The sequence below is a fragment of the Rattus norvegicus genome (assembly GCF_036323735.1).
Source record: "Rattus norvegicus strain BN/NHsdMcwi chromosome Y unlocalized genomic scaffold, GRCr8 chrY_unlocalized_2, whole genome shotgun sequence".
NCBI lineage: Eukaryota > Metazoa > Chordata > Mammalia > Rodentia > Muridae > Rattus > Rattus norvegicus.
Window position 1 is genome coordinate 1,555,258 of NW_026947378.1, and position 14,746 is coordinate 1,570,003.

At 38.9% G+C, this 14,746-nt stretch overlaps 1 long non-coding RNA gene across 1 annotated transcript; it reads right to left on the reverse strand.

Moving 5' to 3' along the window:
* Positions 1–334: 334 nt before the first annotated feature.
* Positions 335–14,421, reverse strand: LOC134484623 (uncharacterized). The gene is made up of 3 exons (XR_010062141.1): positions 14,298–14,421; positions 3,407–3,533; positions 335–368 (listed from the first exon to the last, which is right to left on the reverse strand). It is a non-coding gene; the product is annotated as an uncharacterized LOC134484623 (long non-coding RNA).
* Positions 14,422–14,746: the final 325 nt, after the last annotated feature.

The window sequence follows — 14,746 nt, forward strand, 5'->3', positions numbered from 1 at the left end:
AGGTAAAATTCTGAATGCTGCCCTGTCAACCACACTCCTCCAGGCACCCACCATTTATAGTACCTCCTCCTATCCTCTCCCATTCTACACTGAATGAGCAGAGGACCACTCTGGATACATCTCCACCCCGGGCACATCAAGTCTATGCAAGACTAGATTCATTGTCTCCCAGCAGGTCCTGAAAACGCAGCCCGGGTAGGAGAACAGGATCCACAGACTGGCAACGGGTTTAGTGAACCCACGTGGGGACCATTGTGCTCCTCTGCCTCTCTCAGTCCTTCCCTCAGCTCTTCAGTGAGACTCACTGAGCTCCATTTGATATTTGACCGTGCGTGTCTGCTTCAGTGTCAGTCGTCCCTTGGTGGAGCCTCGCAGAGGACAATAAACATAAAATGCAAACATAAGAAAGGACCATTAATAATGTCAGTGTTTGTCGTTTGCTCATAGGATAAGCCTCACATCCGGCCATTTATCCTTTGGCCATTCCCTCATTTCCTCTTCCATCTCAGTCCCTGTGTTTCTTACACAGAGGGCAATTTCTGGGTCAAAATTTTGGGGGTGGGTTTGGGTCCTTATCCTTCCACCTTGGGTCCTCTGTGGCTACAGAAAGTGATCATTTCAGTATCTGTATCCCCACTGTTACAAGTCTCAGCTAAAGTCACCCTCATGGACACCAGTGTAGCCTCACCCATCCCAGATTGCTGGTAAATCAGAGATAGCGCCCACCCTGGACTGTCACTGATTTCTCTTTATTCTCTTGGCCCTCTGTCCCTCTTGCTCGTCTCTTCCAAGAAATGATTCTCAAACCACATTTCCCTTCCCATCCCCTTAGGCACCCAATCCTTTCCTTCCATCTGCCTCCTCTAATTAGTTTATTCCTCCTTCTGAGTGAAATTCAAGCATTTTTCTTTGCCCTTTCTCCTTGTTTATCCTCGTTGGTTCCGTAAATCTTAGTGTCGGAGGAAGAATGAAGAGGATGAAGAGATTCAAAATGGGGAGGAAGCTGGCCTTCTATCTTGGTATAAAAAACAGGGAAGAAATACATGGTCCTTTGGAAAGCTCAGTTAGTCCTTGGTAAGGGTTGAGTGGTATCGCTGAAGAGATAGCCTTGATCTGAGCATTCTACATAAGGGACTAAGGAACTGTGAGGCTCTCAGAAGCAAATGAACTTCGCTGTTCTTAAGGTTCCTGGAAATTAGAGAGTTTATATCCTTCATTCCTTTATTCCAAACCCAAGTGTTGTGAAGGGCACGGTTGTTTTCCTGAGAGGTCATGACCTTTACTCTTCTTTACTTCTTTTTCTTTTCTTTTTTTCTTTTTTCTTTCTTTTTTTTTAACTTGACTATTTCTTATATACATTTCGATTGTTATTCCATTTTCCGGTTTCTCGCAAACATCCCCCTAACCCCTCCCCCTCCCCTTCTTTATGGGTGTTCCCCTCCCCATCTTTCCTCCATTGCAGCCCACCCCCCAACAATCTAGTTCACTGGGGGATCAATATAAGCAGGACCCGGGGCTTCCTCTCTTTTTTTCATGAAGAAAAGTTCCTAAGGAAGAAGGGAAAAACAAGTATTGTGTCCCTAACTCACGGTAAACTCCTCCATGCTTTGGATACCTATAGTGAAGTTTGGGTCTGACACTGATATTTGAGAGAGAGAAGTGATTCTAGTGGAGACTTCAATAACTCAGTCGTTCCACTACTATTACTCTGACTACCACTTCAGATTTCCGAGATGTTTCTATATATACATTTTGAATATTATTTCCCTTCCCAGTTTCCTGCACATAAGATTGCTAACTTTTCCATTTCCTTCTACTCTAACCAACCTTTCTGCCTCATGATATTGCCTTGAACTGGGAGACAAACTAGGGATGACAAGAGCTTCTCTTTCCAATGTTGCCGAAAAAGGCCATCCTATGCAACATATGCATTTGTATCCATAAGTCAGTCCATGTACTTTCTATGTACATTGGTCTAGTATTAAAAACTCTGGTTCACTGGCATCGTTGTTCTTATGGGGTTGAAAGCACCTTCAGCTCTTCTAATCCTTTTTCAACATTTACCAACAAGAGGTCCGTTTTCAGATCACTGGTTTGCTACTAGCATTCACTTCTGTATTTGACATGCTGTATCTATGTCTCTCAGTAAATATCTGTACCCAGTTCCTTGCAGAATGTATTTCCTACCTTCATCAATCTTATCTAGTTTTTTTGTCTGATGTATACATATGTATTTGGTTCCTCTTAAACCTATGAAGTTAATTGGAAAGTTAACATGGATTCTGAACAACTATGTCAAGAATATAGAATTCAAAAATGACAATTTCAAAGAGACTCCCCCTGTTTTTATGAACCTACTGAAGTAGACTTTATTTTTTCTCCTTTTTTCGGAGCTGGGAACTGAACCCAGGGCCTTGTATTGCTAGGCAAGCGCTCTACCACTGAGCTAAATCCACAACCCTGAAGCAGACGTATAACTGGTCCTCAAGCCATCCTTTTCCCTGCATATCACATGGTATGTTACGTTTGTCCTGAAGAAAGAATCATTTAAATCATCCTAAACCCTCATGTCTGGCCATGGGAACATTGGAAGCTAGATAGGGTAGTACAGATATCAAATGGGACAAGAAACAGAATTCAATAGTCCATGTTGTCCTTTGCTTTCCTGATGTCTCGTAATTTTTCGATAAAATAAGAATTTGGGAGATTAGCATTTGAAGTAAGTACACAGAATTTACACTATTATACTTACTATATAGCTGGGCCCCATTTGTGACCATATCATTGCAGAAAATGGTATTGAAAACAGAATTTTTGTGTGTATTGAGAAATATTTACAAAATCCCCTAACAAGGAATTTACAATAAGAAATTGAAATACAGGATATTTAAGTTCTTTTTTTTTTCCAGAGCTGGTAAGAGCACCAGTGGAAGGGGAAACCCTGGGTCCTGCTAAGATTGAACCCCCAGTGAACTAGATTGTTGGGGGGATGGCGGCAATGGGGTGAGGATGGGAAGGGGAGCACCCATTAAGAAGGGTAGGGGGAGGGGGATGTTTGCCCGGAAACCGGAAAAAGGAATAACACTGGAAATTTATACAAGAAATACTCAAGTTAATAAAAAAAAAAGAAATTGAAATACAATCAATATTCATTCAATTTTACGTCTATAGGGAAAATACTGGTCATTGGGAAACAGAGAAAACCTAGAAAATTCAACTGTATGTCACAAGAATGAACCTAGGAATAAAAGTATTATCTAGGAGAATCTCCTACTCTCCATGTTCCTAAATCTTTTTCAACCATGTCAAGCGCCACAGCATGTAACCACTAGTGAAGCAGCAAGAAGTCTCTAGCTTTAGAGAGAAGGAATATATAATGGTTTCCACTGTGTCACAGGAGACATACCTTTAAAGTGCAAACTTGAATCTTGTCAATGTAAGGAAAGTTGTTCATCAGGTAGTCCATGAGAGTTTTCAGTGACATCATCATTAGGCATCATGACCTTCACTCTTTTTGTCAAGTATAAAAGGTCCTAAGGAAGAAGTGAAAAAGAAGTATCTAGCTCGGAGTAAACTCCTCCATGCTTTGGATACCTATAATGCAGTTTGTGTCTGACACTGATATATGGGAAAGGGAAGTACTTGTAGTTGAGACTTCATCATCTCAGTCTTTCCACTTGTATTATTCTGAATAACACTTCAGATTTCTGCATGAATATGTCTTACTTGGCAACTCTCTTTCTTTTATATCATTCTTTTTTATTTTTTACCAAAATTTGATTTTTTAACTGAATGTTTCTATACTTACTTTTAAAATATTATTTCTTTTCCCAGTTTCCTGCCCATAAGGTTACTACCCAATCCATTTCCTTCTTTCAAATCAGCCTTTCTGCCGCAATGCATTCCCTTGAACTTGGAGACAAAGTAGGGAATACAAGGGCTTCTCTTTCCAATGTTGCCCAAAATGGCCATCTTCTGCCACATATGCATTTGAAGGCATAGGTTAGTCCATGTACTTTCTTTTTATATTGGTCTGTTATGAGAAAGCGCTGGTTCACTGGCATTGTTGTTCTTCTAGTGTTGAAAGCACCTCAGCTCTTCGAATCCTTTTTCAAAATTTACCAACAAGAGGTCCGTTTTCAGATCACTGGTTTGGTCCCAGCATTCACTTCTGTATTTGACATGCTGTATCTGTGTCTCTCAGTAAATATTTATATCTGGCTCCTGGAAGAATGCACTTCTTACCTTCATCATTCCTATCTAGTTTGGTTGTCTGAAGAGTACAAATATAGATTTGGTGGGTCTTACACCTCTTTCGTCAAGTGGAATGTTCACATGGATTTTGCCCAACTATGTCAAGAATGTAGAATTAAAAAATGCCAACGCAAATAGACTCCGCCATGTTTATATGAACCTATTGAAGTAGTCGTATAACTGGTCCTCAAGCCATTCTTCTTCCTGCCCATCATCTGGTATCTTCCTTTTGGTTTTAATAAAGAATCATGGTAAAACATCCTAAACCCTCAAGTCTGACCATGGGAACACTGGAAGACAGATCGCGTAGTACTGATATCAAATGGGACTAGATAACCAAATCCAATAATCCATGATGTCCTTTGCTTTCCTGATGTCTGGTAATTTTTTGTTAAAATAAGGATTTGGGAATTTATCGTTTGAAGGAGGTACACAGTATTTACACTGTTATGCTCACTCTATAGCTGGGCACCCTTTGTGACCAAAATCATTGCAGAAAATGGAATTGGAAAACAGAATTATCGAGTACACATTGAGGAATATTTACAATACCCCCCATCGAGGAATTAACCATAATTAATTGAAATACAATATTCATTCAATTAAAGGTCTGTAGGGAAAATACTGGCCTTTGGCAGACAGAGAAAACAGAGAAAATTGAACTGTATATCACAGGAATGAAACTGGGAATAAAAATATTATCTAGAATTATCTCCTACACTCCATGTTCCTAAATCTTTTCTACCCATGCCAAGTCCCTGTCTAATTTTCTCCATTGAAAGCATGTAACCACTAGTGAAGCAGAGAGAAGTCTCTAGCTTTAGAGAGATGGGTTATGTATAGGTTTTTACTGTGTAACAGGAGACATACCAGGAAAGTGCAAACTCGAATCTGGTCAATGTAAGGAAAGGTGTTCAGCAGGTAGGCTATTGCAATTCTCACTGATATCATCATTAGGCCTTCCCTGAAAAAGCTCTTTTATCCTGCAGAGGCCTAGCTTCTTTTGTGATGTCACGAGTGTTGTTCTGACTGCAATTGAATTGATGATATTCCTTCAGTACCTCTAGGGTTTACTAATTCGCTCCAAATTCAGAGTAAAGAGCTATTTGCAAAGGAGAACAAAGAGGAAGATGATATCAGGGATGGGGAGGAGGAAGCTGCCCTTTTGTCTTTGTATAAAAAATGGAAGAAATATGTGGTCTATAGGAAAGCTCCGTGAGTCCTGCGCAGGTGTTTAGTGGATTCGCTGAAGACATATCCTTGACCTGAGCCTTCCACATATGGGTATTAGTAGTTGGGAGCCTCTCAGAAGCATCTGGACTTCCCTGCTTGTTATGGTTCCTGTACATCATAGAGTTTATACCATTAATTTCTTACAAAATTCAAGAGTTAGGAAGGGAATGTTGTTTACCTGAGAGCTCATGACACATATTCTTTTTGTCACAGAGGAAAAAGTTTCTAAGGAAGAGGGAAATACAGGTATTGTGTCCTCAGCTCACAGTAAATTACTCCATGATTTGGATTCATGTAGTGCAGTTTGTGTCTGACCCTGTTATCTGGGAGAGAGAAGTGATCCTATTCGCCACTTCATTGTCCCCGTCTTTTCACTAGTATTTCTCTGCCTACCATTCCCTGTCAATGACTTTTTAGATTTCTGAGTAAATAGGTGTTATTAGTTGGTTGTACTCTTTTCTTTAATTTCTTTAATTTTTTTTATTTTTTACCATATTTTATTCCTTATTATTAATTGGATATTTATATATTTATATTGAAATGTTATTTTGTTTCCCAGTTTTCTGCCCATAAGATCCCTAACCATGCTCCTGCTCTTGTTCTATTATGCCCCATACTGCCCCTTTACGTTCCAATGAACTGTGAGTCTAACCCAGGGAGAACAAATGGGTTGTCCTTCCATTGATGCTTAAGGAGGACATAACCAGCCATAGTTGTGTCTCTGTACCTACATTGATTATTGGTTTAGTACCAGAGAGCACTGATTCATTTGCATTGTTTTTCATATGAGGTTAAACCCCTTCACCTCCTGTAATACTTCCCCAAAATCTACCAACAAGAGGTCCATTTTAAGTTCACTGGTTTGCCACTAGCACTCATTTATGAATTTTTTCTAAGGAAAGATCTATATCTGGTTACTGACAGAATGCACTTCTTAGCTTCATCAATATTATCGAGTTTTTGTGGCATTCATATATATACAATATATATACAGTTCGATGGCTCCTGCAGTGAGGAAGTAAGGTTGAATTTTAACATGGATTCTGCTCAACTAGGTCAAGAATGTAGAATCCGGGTAGGGGATTTGGCTCAGTGGAAGAGCGCTTGTCTAGTAAGCCCAAGGACCTGTGTTCGGTCCCCAGCTCTGAAAGAAGAAGAAAAAAAAGAATGTAGAAAACACAAATGAAAATGGAAAATAGAGTCACTCCTTTCCTTATGAACCTCCTGAAGTACAGTGTTCCCTGGACTTCAGTCATTCTTCTCCTGAATCTTCTGTTTGGCCTGAAGAATGAATCATAGAAAAGCATCCAAAACCCTCAAATCTGTCACTGGGACACTGGAAGGTTGATACTGTAGTACTGATATCAAAAATTTCTAGAGAAACAAATTTGATACTCCATGTGGTCCTTTGATTTACTGATGTCTGAAAATTTTTGAAATAAATAAGGACTTGGGAGTTTACTATTTGAAGTAGGTACACAATACTTACACTGTTTTACTCACTCTGTACCTATGCCCCTTTTTTGCCAAAATCATTGCAAAAAATTGAATTGGAAAACAATTTTTGAGTACACATTCAGGAATATATATTTCCCCTCTCAAGGAATGTAGAAAAAATATTAATACAATATTTCATCAATTGAAGGTCTGTAGGGAAAATACTTGCCTTAGAAAACAGAGAAAACCTGGGAAATTGAAGTGTATGTCACAGGAATGGACCTGGGAATAAAATTATTATTCAAAGAATCTCCTCTTCTCCATGTTCCTAGACCTTTTCTCCCATTCAAAGTCCCTGACTAACTTTCTCCATTCAGACAACGTAACCACTAATGAAGCAAAGAGAAGTATCTAGCATTAGAGAGATGTAGTATGTAAAGTTTTCCACTGTGCCTCAGGAGAAACTCCTTGAAAAGCCACTTTCGAATCTGTTCAATGTAAGGAAAGCTGTTTAGCAGGTAGTCCATGCAGCTCTCAGTGACATCACCATTAGGCCATGCCTGAAAAATCTCTTCTATCCTGGAGATCCCTATCTTCTTCTGTGATGTCACAAGTGTTGTTGTGTCTGCAACTGCTGCTCAGATATTCCTTCAGTACCTCTAGGGTTTACTAACTCTAATTCAGAGTCAATAGCCATTTGGGAGTGAGAAGAAAGAGGGTAAAAAGAACAGTGATGGGGAGAAAGAAGTTGGCCTTCTGTATTTGACTAAAAAAGGAAGAAACACTTGGTCCATTGGAAAGCTCAGTGTTTCCTGGTTAGGGGTTGAGTGGGTTTGCTGAAGAGATATCGTCTATCTCAGCCTTCAACATATAGGACATAAGAACTGAGAGTCTCCCAGAAAAATCTGGACTTCCCTGCTCCTTGAAATCAGAGAGTTTATATCATTAATTTCTTTATTCCAAAAGCCAGGTATTGGAAAGGGCCCAGTTGTTTCCTGAGAGCTCATGGCTTTTATAAATTTTCCGAGAAGAGAAAGATCCTAAGGAAGGAGGGAAAGACAAGTATTGTGTCCTCAGCTCAGAGTACACTCCTCCTTGCTTTGGATTCCTATAGTGCAGTATGTGTTAGACAGTGATATCTGGGAGAGAGAAGTGCTTCTATTTGAGACTTGATCATCTCAGTCTTTCCACTAGTATTACTCTGACTACCATTCCCTGAAAGTTACCCTTTAGATTTCTGAGTCAATAGGTGTGATTTGCTTGCAGTTAACTTTTCTTTTTCTCTCTCTTTTTTATTTTTAGCAATATTTATTACTTTTTCTAATTGTATATTTTTATATTTACATTTCAAATATTATTTCCCAGGTTCCTGTCCATGAGATTCCTAAGCAGTGCCACTAACCTACTTCTATAACCCCCGTTACTGCACGTTGACATTCCCTTGAACTTGTAGTCAAACCTAAGGAGCAGGAAGGGCTTCTCCTTCCATTGCGGCCCAACAAGGCCATTCTCTGCTACCTATGCAGTTGGAGGCATAGGTCTGTCCGTACACAGTCTTTGAATATTGGTTTAGTACCAGAAAGCTCTGCTTAGTTGAATTGTTGTTCTTATGGGGTTGAAAGTCCATTCAGTTCTTGTAATCTTTTCTAAACATCTACAAACATGAGGTCCATTTTCAGTTCTCTGGTTTTCCACTAGCACTCACTTCTGTATTTGATGTGCTCTAGCTGTGTCTCTCAGTAAAAATCTATGTCCAGTTGCTGGCAGCATTCTCTTCTTAGCTTCAAAAATCCATCTAGTTTTGGTGTCAGATATATATATATATATATATATATATATATATATATATATATATATATATATATATATACTTTTGGTGGCTTCTACTACTAAGAATTTTGATGGAAGATATACTTAGATTCTGTGTAACTAGGTCAAGAATATAGGATTCACAAATGACAATGCCAAATAGACTCCCTCCTGTTCTTATAACCTATGGAAGTTGAGGTTTCACTGGACCTCAAGCCAATCTTCTTGCTGACCATCACCCGAAATTGATGTTTGGCCTGAAGAAAGAATCGTGTTAATACAACCAAAACCCTCAAGTCTTGCCCTGGGACCACAGGCAGGTCGATATTAGAGAATTGATCTAAAAGAACTACAAAACCGCATTCTATAGTCCATGTTGTCCTTTGCTTAACTGATGTCTGTTAATTTATGGACAAAATAAGTATTTGGAAGTTCAACATTTGAAAAAGGTACACAATATTTACACTGTTATATTCACTCTATAACTCGGCCCAATTTGTAGCCAAAAATTTTTATTGCAAAAAATTGAATTGGAAAAATGAAAATTTTGAGTACACATGCAGGAACATATGTAATGTCCCCTATCAATGAATGTAAAATCAAAAAATGTAGCACAATTTTCACTCAATTAATGGTCTGTAGGGAAAATACTGGCACCTGGGAAACAGAGAACACCTTGGGAATTGAACTTTATGTCACGGGATTGGACCTGGGAATAAAATTAATCTCCAGAAGAATCTCCTTCTCTCTGAGTTCCTAGATCTTTCTAAGCCCTTGACTAGCTTTCTCCATTCAGATCATGTAACCACTAGTGAAGCAGAGAGAAGTCTGTAACTTTAAAGAGATGTAGCAAATAAAAGTTTCTACTGTGTCACAGGAGACACGCCCGGAAAGGACACCCTTGAATCTGGTCAATATAAGGAAAGCTGTTCAGAAGGTAGCCATGTCAGTTCTAAGTGACATCTTCATTAGGCCATGCCTGAAAAATCTCTTGTATCCTGGAGAGCCCTAGTTTCTTCTGTGATGTCACAAGTGTCGTCTTGACAGCAAATGCCTCACAGATATTCCTTCCTTATATCTAGGGTTTGCTAATTGGCCTATAATTCAGAGTAAACAGCCATTTTGGAGGGAGAACAAATAGGATGAAGAGATCAGAGATGTGGAAAAGGAAGCTGGGCTTCTGTCTTGGTATAAAAGGAAAGAAGAAATATGTGGTTCTTGGGAAAACACCCTGGGAAGATGGCTTTAGTTCTTTTGTTCTCTAGGTGCACCAAGCTCTTGGAGAAATTGCTGAACATCCTAAAGACCTTTGGGCCAATGGTTAAGTTTCTAGATACCCCTTTTTAGATTTCGATGGTCCTGGGGATTGCATGACTGATGGTAAATGTTTCCCAGGAAGAGTTTGAGAGTCAGACTGATTTTTAGATGTTTTAGAAGACATGGAATTTTTCTGATATAAAATAATTTTCTGCATATCCACTAATAAAAAGGACACTAACTGGCAAGCCCCAACACAAGGAGGCAAGTAAAATCATAGATAAAGCAAGAAATTAATCTTTACAACAAAAGAAACAGAAGCACACAAGCATAAACTAACCTCCAATTATGAAAATAAGAGAAAGTGACCATCACTAATCCTTAATATCTCTCAACTTCAATGGACTCAATTCCCCACTAAGAAGACCCATGCTCTCTCTTCCACATGGAGGTAGTCTCTACAAGGTCCCTCTACACACTCCCAGCATTTTACTGAGTCCTGATAGTCTCATACCTCTCAGGTCTCTGCAATATTCTAGAGCCACCAACTACCTCCAACATTTTAGCTCCTGAGATTGCCTGTTTCCATTAATTCTGCTGAAACTCAGGGTTTCAGTCTTACTCCCCACCAATAACTGACCATGTTCCCCTCTTTCCCTTACTGTCTCCTTTCTCACCCAGTTCCCTCACTCTTCCCTCCTGAGGTTCATTTCTTCTCCCTCTCTAGTGGGATTGAGACTCTTCACTTTGGCTGTTCAACTTGTTAAACTTTTATTATTTCTTTTATAAATATTAGATATTTTTGTTTACATTTCAAATATTATTCACTTTCCCAGTTTTCCGGTCATAAGAGTCCTATCACTTTCCCCACCAGTTCTTCTATAAAGGTGTTCCCCCTCACCAACCACTCCCTTTCCCAGCACACCCTGACATTCCCCTACACTGGGGTACTAGCTTTGGTAGGTTAAGAGCTTCTCCCCCCATTGATGTCCAACAAGGCTACATATGCAGCTGCAGACATAGTTCTGTCTATGTACAGTCTTTGAATATTGTTTTAGTACCAAAAAGCTATGGGTCATTGGTATTGTTGTTTTTATGGGATTGAAAGCCCATTCACTTCTGGTAATCCTTTCTCCAAATTTACTAACAAGAGATTCGTTTACATTCCACTGGTCTGCCAATAACCTTCATTTCTATAATCGGCATGCTCTACCTGTGTCTCTCAGGAAAGATCTATATCTGTTTCCTGGCAGCATGCACTTCTTAGCATCATCAATCTTATGTAGTTTGTGGCAGATCTCTCTATCTATCTATCTATCTATCTATCTATCTATCTATCTATCTATCTCTATCATATATATATATATATACATATACATACTTATACATATATACATACACACACACACACACACACACACATATATATATATATATATATATATATATATATATATATATGTATTTATGTATATATTTGGTGGCTCCTACAGCTATGTGGTTAGTTGGAATTTTAGGATAGATTCTGTGCAACTAGTTCAAAAATGTAGAATTAGCAAAGGCCAATGCCAATCAGACTCCCTCCTGTTATTTTTGAACCTATTGTAGTTGAGGTATCTCTGGACATCAAGACATTCTTCTTCCTGCCCATCCTGCTGAGTCTTGTGTTTGGCCTGAATAAAGAATCATGGTAAAACCTCCAAAACCCTTAAGTTTGGCCCTGGGAACAGGAAGGTAGATATTATAGAACTGACATCTAATGGGACTAGACATCCACATTCTATAATCTATGATGTCCTTTTGCTTTAATGCTGTCTCCTAATTTTTGGACTTCATAAGGATTTTGGACTTCATCATTTCAAGTAGGTATACAATATTTACACTGTCATATTCACTCTATATATTGGCATGCTTTGTTGCTTATTAATTGCAAAAATGGAATTGCAAAACAGAATTTTTGTGTACACAATCTGGAATATATATATATAAAGTCTCCTATAAGGAAAGTACAATACGAAAATGAAATACAATACTCAATCAATTAAAGGTCTGGAGGGAAAATACTGGCCTTTGGGAAACAAAGAAAACCTAGGAAATTGAAGTGTATGTCACAGGAATGGACCTTGGAATAGAATTATTATCCAGAATAATCTCTTCCACTCCATGTTCCTAGACCTTTTCTACCCATGCCAAATGCCTGATTAACTTTCTCCATTCAGAGCATGAAACCATTAATGAAGGAAAAAAACTCACTAGGTTTGGAGATGGAATACATAAAGGTTTCCCCTGTGTTACAGGAGAGATACCTGGAAAAGGCACTCTCAAATCTGGTCAATGTAAGGAAATCTGTTCAGAAGGTAGGCCATGGCAGTTCTCAGAGACATCATCATTAGGCCCTGCCTGAAAAATATCTTGCAACCTGGAGATCCCTATCTTCTTCTGTGTTGTCACAAGTGTTGTCGTGACTGCAATTGCCTCTCATATATTCCTTCAGTACCTCTAGTACTTACTAATTGGCCTCTAATTCAGAGTAAACAGCCATTTGGGAGGGAGAATAAAAAGGATGAAAAGATCAGATATGGGGAGAACGAAGGAAGCTGGCCATCTGTCTTGGTATAAAAAAGGAAGGAATACATGGTCCTCGGTATAGCTCAGTGAGTACTTGGTAGTGATTTAGTGGGAATGCTAAAGAGATAGCCTTTATCTGAGCCTCCCACCTATGGGAATCAGGAGATGGGATCCTCTCAGAAGAATCTGGACTTCCCTGTTTTTATGGTTCCTGGAAATCAGAGTTTATATCATTAATTTCTTTATTCCAAAAGTCAAGTGTTGGGAAGGGCACAGTTGTTTTCCTGAGAGCTCATGACGTTTACTCTTTTTGATAAGAAGAAACATGTCCTAAGGTAAAAGGGAGAGACAGGTATTGTGTCCCTAGCTCAGAGTAAATTCCTCCATGTTTTGGATATCTATAGTGCAGTCTGGGAAGCAGCAGTGCTATTAGTTGAGATTTCATCATCTCATTCTTTCCACTAATATTTCCACTGATTACCATTTTACTTCTCTGAGTCACTAGGTATGATTAGCTGTCAGTTTTCTCTTTGTTTATTCCTTTCTTTTTTTATGTTTTAGCTTTATTTGTATTGATTTTTTTAACTTGATGTTTCTATATTTACATTTAATGTTATTTCGTTTCCCATTTAACTGCCCATAAGATTCCTACCCATATCCTTCCCCTTCTACTTTAACCCCTCTGACTGTGCATTCACATTCCCTTGAACTGGGAGACAAACCTAGAGTGGGCCAATAGCTTCTGCCTCCATTTGTGATGAACAAGGTCATCCTCTGCCACATGCAGTTTGAACCATAGCTCTGTCCATCTACATTCATTGAATATTGGTCTAGTACCAGAAAGCTCTGGGTCATTGACATTGTTGTTCTTATGGGATTGAAAGCTCCTTCACCTCTTGAATTCCTTTCTCAAAATCTGCCAACAAGAGGTCTGTTTCAGTTCACTGATTTGCCACTAGCATTAATTTCTGTAGTTGACATGATCTACCTGTGTCGTTCAGGAAATATCTATATCAGGTTGCTGGCAGAAGGCACTTTTTAGCTACATCAATATTATCTAGTTTTGGTGGCTGATGTATATATATATACTTTTGTGGCTCCTACAGCTATGTGGTTAGGTGGAATTGTGACATGGATTCTGAGCAAGTAGGTCAAGAATGTAGAGTTCAGAAATGACAGTGCCAAATAGACTCCCTCAAGTTATTATGAACCTATTGAAGTTGAGCTTTCACTGGTCCTCAAGCCATCCTTCTTTCTGCCCATCCTCCGTTATCTTATGTTTGGCTTTCAGTGAGAATCATTGTAAAACATCCAACCCTCAAGTCTAGCAATGGGAGCACAGGAAAGTAGATAGTATAGTACTGATATCAAATAGGACTAGAGAACTGAATTCTATAGTCATTATGTCATTTGCTTTGCTGAAAATAAAACTGGAAACAGAATTTTTGAGTACACATACAGGAATATTAATAAAATCTCTTATCATGGAATGGACAATGAGAAAGTGAAATACAATATTCATTCAATTAAGGTCTGTAGGCAAAATACTGGCCTTTGGAAATAGAGGAAACCTGGGATATTGAACTCTATGTCACAGGAATGAACCTGGGAATAAAATATTATCTATAAGAATCTTCTTCTCTCTATGTTGCTAAATCTTTTCTAGCCATGCTAAACCCCTAACTAACTTTGTCCATTGAGAGCATGTAAACCCTAATGAAACAAAGAGAAGTCTCTACCTTTAGAGAGATTTAGTATGTAAAGGTTTCCACTCTTAAACAGGAGACTCTTCTGAAAGTGTCACCCTCAAATCTGGTCAATGTAAGGAAATCTGTACAGCAGGTAGTCTACGGCAGTTCTCAGTGACAACATCATTAGGCCCTCCTTGAAAAATCTCTTGTATTCTGGAAGCCCGAGCTTCTTCTGTGATGTCACAAGTGTTGTCCTGACTGCAACTTCCTCTTAGATATCCCTTCAGTACATCTAGGGTTTATTAATTGTCCTTTAATGCATTGTATACAGCAATTTGGGAGGGAGAAACAGAGGATGTAGTGATCAGACATGGGGAATATGAAGCTGGCCTTCTGTCTTGTTATAAAAATGGAAGAAATACGTGGTCAGTGGGAAAGGTCCTTGAGTCTTGGGTAGAGGTCGAGTAGGTTCACTGAAGATATAGCCTTGATCTGAG